Source organism: Thermobia domestica, chromosome 8 (genome assembly GCF_964235325.1).
Source record: "Thermobia domestica chromosome 8, izTheDome1.hap1.1, whole genome shotgun sequence".
Taxonomy (NCBI): domain Eukaryota; kingdom Metazoa; phylum Arthropoda; class Insecta; order Zygentoma; family Lepismatidae; genus Thermobia; species Thermobia domestica.
In genome coordinates this window covers 259548600-259554068 of record NC_137461.1, presented here as the reverse complement: position 1 = coordinate 259554068, position 5469 = coordinate 259548600, and the positions used below count along the sequence as shown (strand labels likewise).

The window sequence follows — 5469 nt, the reverse complement described above, 5'->3', positions numbered from 1 at the left end:
CGAATCCATACTTTTCAGGGTCGTTGAGACGAACAGTGACACTTCCGATACAGTTTAAATCCAAATTCAGTCCTTTGCGCCAAAACGAAACGTATTTTTCCCCTGAGAACAAGTATTCTACTGGTATATATATAAAAAAAAAACACTGGAACACATTTCTTATTAGTTTAAATAAGGAACCCAAATACAAAATTTTATGGCTCTAATCTACGGAGATTGCGCGATATGGGCGTCTTGTCATAATCACTGTAATCCCCAACCAATTTTCCTTTCCATGCCCACTTTTTCCCTACTGTACACTTTGATCTACTGCTGAATTTACCCATCTTGAAAAAGCGAACGGAATGAAAACATGAGTTATAGAAGGGCCAAAATTTTGATCTTTCGTTGACATGAAGTCATCTATAAATATCAATATGGACATTAACCAAATATAAATTCAATAAAAAGATGCTTTGAAGGGGGCACCCGGGTTTGAACCGGGGACCTCTCGATCTGCAGTCGAATGCTCTACCACTGAGCTATACCCCTTCTTTAATTATAATGTTCTAAATTAGGATAATAACAAATATTCGTAGTTTCGGAAAGTCAGGTAAGAGAGTTAAACATTTTAGATACAGTGGAAACCGGTTATGACAAACATCGCTTTGGATATAGTATACATGAAGCTGCATCAGTTCCCGAAGGACAGGACGCTCATACTTTTAGGAATTATTCATTGAGTATGTACGAACTTACAAAGGAGGTAACAAAGCGACTTTTATTTACTTATCGACTGGTACGAAAATAAAAAAGAACGTACCTGTACTTTATATCCGCATGTGTAGTGCCTATCTATAACTATGTGTGTGTGTGGGGGGGGGGGGGTATTTATCGCATATCGCATGTCTTGTGCACATGAATACTTCTTACTATTGCACTACGTAGAAAATTTATGGTATTTCATGTAGAAGTGGAAATAGAACACAGAAGAAACGCAGATCAGGGCTTTTCATGTATACTATTACCATCGCTTTTAATGACGTGTTGGTTATAATGACGAAATCTAACGGTCCCGTCTACACCCTATATAAAAAGTGTAAAAAAAAAAAATCGCTTACTACGACATTGCTTCGTATAAAATGACTTATTTTTATCATATTATCGGAGAAATGTATCGGCTATAACGTTTCATGTTGATTTTTGTTTGTTTAGATGTTTTGAGATTGCTGTTACCGACGTAAGATTTATTTTCAATCTCTTGTTTTCAGTATATTATAGATATCAAATCAAGCCAAAACATCGCTCTGAAGGTGTCGCAACAGAAAAGGAAAGTGCTTAATATTGCAGAAAAGTCACATATAATTTGGCGATTAGAAAATGGAGAAACAAATGTCAGCGTCGCGAAGGAATTGTATCTTTCACACCTTTTACACTGTTGTTACTTTTTCATCACTTGTTATAAATTTTTTTATAGGACATAATTTATTGCCATACAGTGTTATTGCTGTATAATACATACTGTATAAACATTAGAAGAAAAAATCCTCTTCAGTCCCACTCCACAAATCCGTATGTACTGTATTTTAGTTACTACTTTTTCTTTTTTTAAGATTTAACTTTATTCTGTTCATAGCCGTTTAAGCGTACAGCCTAAAACTTAGATACGAAATTTTGAGCAAGAAAAGGAAAACCCGGTTTGTGTGGCTATCACGAAAACAACTGATAGGGCTTTACATTCACTAACATAATCTCGTTCTGCTCAAAGGGATGTATTTCCTGGTGTTTGACTCATCTTGGGATTTTTTTCGTAACGTGATTATTAGAGACCGGATGTTTAGGCACTAAAAACCTAGAAAATAGGCAGGCAAATAGGCACTAAAAGTTTAAAAAATAGGCAGTAAAATAGGCACTAAAATGTAACTTGAAATAGTGAAGATAATACTCAATACCATTAAAAAATAGATTCAAATCATAGATTATGTTCAAAGAATATAGAAACATACTTTTTTGTTAATATCTTCTTTTATCATATACATAAAAATGAAGCTTGAAAAAATGAAATCTTGGAGTTTTTCGTCCCATGGTTACGCCGGCTAGGCTAAAGGAGACGGTGTTGATGATAAATGAATGAAAAGGGGAGGATGAAAGTGGGAGGAAACGGGAGAACCCCAACACACGGTGTTTGTCCATCAGAAAGTTCACTTGGCGCGAGATAGGATCGAACCAGGAACCCCAAGCATCAGACGTAAATGCTCTACCACTGAGCCACCACGGCACCCAAGAAAGCTTCTTATGCATTCCATATATACTGGGTGAACCTGGAAGATGTGCACATACTTCGGGAGGTGATTCGTGACATCAAAAGAATACAAAAAGTCCTCTTGCATGTTGCGGATTTCCGTGTCGTGTACGAGTGACCGGGGGCCAACTTGGAATCGAAAATCGAATCCTGACAATTGGAACGAGACATAAAAGTGTGCACATACTTCAGGAGGTGATTCGTGACATTCAAGGGGACTTTTGATCTTTTCATGTGACGGATCACCTCTCAAAGTATGTGCACATCTTTCGGTTCCGTCCCACTTGTCAGGATTTGATTTTCGATTCCAAGTTGGTATTCCTGTCACTCGTGCACCACGCGGAATTCGACAACATGCAACAGGACTTTTTGTCTTCTTTTCATGTCACGAATCACCTCCCAAGGTATGTGCACTTCTATCTGTTCCGTTCCAATTGTCAAGATTGGATTTTCGATTCCAACTTGGCACCACTGCAGAGTTGGCGTGGGTCAATGAAAACTTGACCCACGACCCACTGACCCACCACCCATCGTGACCTACGACCCACCATGACCCACTCTGATCCACCACCTACCATAAACCACTCTCATCCACTGTGACCTACTCTGACTCACCAAAATTCATCGTCATCAACTCTGACGTATGATCCACGGCTTCTTCTGTACTTACTAAAGAGTTTACACTTGTAATAAGACAAGGTTGTGAAATTGTCACTAATCGGAGTTTGAATCTGTACGGTCAATCGCTCAAGCACCACTCTGTTACAATAACGATGGATCTGACCTTTACAATATAATATGGTAAAGTGTTTGTCAGTGAGGAAATTGAAACAGTTCGAGGTGGGGAGAAATTAGTGTGTGCCTAAAATATACATGCACTAAGAGAGTATTCTTGCAAGTGTTAATTTCTCAACGCATTCCAAAAGAAACTTCTACTCGCAGGAAAATGCCCCTGTACAATATGGAAAAGGTTATGATTTCTCAGTTCAGTATTTTTCTCACAAAGGACTTGAAAAATCAGTTTTTCATAGCGTATAAATGTGCTCGGGTACCCTCTGTGAGAGCATCTCCATAGAGTATGCTCACAGTTGTAATTTGTGTAATCACTAAAACACCACGTTAAATTAAATTACAAGTATGCATAATTACAATTATTATGAATATTTATTTAATAGTTTACCTTCTAGTCTATAAAAAGCAAAGAAGAGACTTATTAAAAATAGGTATAATGTTGAATAACACAAATAAGTCATTAGTAATACAAGTATATATTTTCCATAACTCGTAATTTGCCAACTTAAAACAAATCTGAAATCGGGTTTCTTTCCTGTTGGCCTCCAGAACTTTTTCGTGGTAAATCATCCGCAGCGGAATGATGTCCATCCTTCAGCCAAGAAATAACTAGCTCGTCTATTTTGAGCTTGTCTAGCGGTGGTCCATTAACATTGATGAACAACAAGTTAATGTTTGAGCATTTAGTCTATTTCTGATATCAGTCATCTGTAAATTCATAAGTGGAAATCTCCGTTCGTATTCTATCCTGGAAATTAATAATACTACTACTACCCGACGTAGAAATTTCTGCAGCTCCTCATCGACAATCTGCTTGTTAGACTTAAGTCTAATAACGATTTTTCTCGGTCAGTTTTGAAATACCCAGCAAGAAGTATCACCTCTTTATCACCATACAACTTTTCCATATTGACCATGTCAGTTGGCAATGTCGACTCATAGAGAACAGAAACTTCATCTACCTCATCTTCGATAGGGAATCTTGCGCATAAATTATCAATTAAAGTCTGATAAACTGATGATTTCTTATTTGTTTATAACTTTAATTTTTGTAATTACACATGAAGGTTTGATGTCATCACCATGTTCCCTCCCTCCTAGAAAGCAAAAGGGAACGAGGTTCCGGGGAAGTGTTCAGAGGTGCCTGGGAATTTCACCCTTGGAAACTTAACAATTTATAAATTATACACAAAATAAATACAACTTTCGTACAAGGCTGTCTATAATCTTTATTATAAATTAACTAGAAATGTTACAGTTTCGGAAGTATATCACTTCCTTCTTCAGACTACTACTCCAACTGAAATCTATATATATAAAAGAGAACGTACAAATCCTTTGTCCGCTCATCACGCTAATACGGCTGAACCAATTTCTTTCATTTTTGGGGGGTTATTAAGATTTGGACCCTAGATGGTTTTTATCATATCACTTTAATTTTCAATTACCAGTGTCTTGAGATAATTGGCCATTCAAGTGTCCATAACGTACAAATCCTTTGTTATTAGTTCATCATAGGTAAAAATAAACGTATTTATATGCAACCCACATGACCGTGTCACTCGGCGGGTTAACATAAATGACAGGCGTTATAATGGTTTTTATCATATCACTTGAAAGCGAAAAAGTAAAAATTATCTAAGTAACAAAGTTTATTGCGTTCCGGGGTGACCGCAGCGAAGCGGGGTGAACGTGTCACTCGGCGGGTTAACATAAATGACAGGCGTTATAATGGTTTTTATCATATCACTTGAAAGCGAAAAAGTAAAAATTATCTAAGTAACAAAGTTTATTGCGTTCCGGGGTGACCGCAGCGAAGCGGGGTGAACGCTGCTAGTCATAAATAACATTACATCATTTGTTATCTCTACTTCCGAAACTGTAACATTTCTAGTTAATTTATAATAAAGATTATAGACAGCCTTGTAAGAAAGTTGTATTTAGTTTGTGTTTAAGATGGACACAAGGCCTTTTTATCATAATATTTATAAATTATGTGTTATCATGAAAAATTTAAATTACAATATTGAATTTAATTTCAACATATATTTAAATAATAAAAAGAAATAATTTTAATACCAATTAGCTGAACTTGAATGACCCTGTACAGACACCAGTGAAAGACGTCTTGATAAAAATCGGCAAGGGGTACTACAAAGGGGAGATTTTTTCGATTATTGTTTTCAATATCTCGCATCGTTTGCAAGATTTGAGCCTACTTCCGGTTGGAGTTTCTAATTCATGTATGATCAGTGTTTTCTTTCTTCTTGCATGCAGTATGTAATAAGCAAATACATTAGATACACAATTACTTATTATTATGTTAGTGATTGGGCAAAACACTCAAAACAATAAAGATTAATCTTAGCCTGGAGAAATGGTTATCCTTCGTTTTT

General features: G+C 36.4%; 1 non-coding gene across 1 annotated transcript; it reads right to left on the bottom strand.

Annotated features, from left to right (window-relative positions):
- Positions 1-459: 459 nt before the first annotated feature.
- On the bottom strand, positions 460-531 carry TRNAC-GCA (transfer RNA cysteine (anticodon GCA)). Its single transcript has one exon. It is a non-coding gene; the product is annotated as a tRNA-Cys (tRNA).
- Positions 532-5469: the final 4938 nt, after the last annotated feature.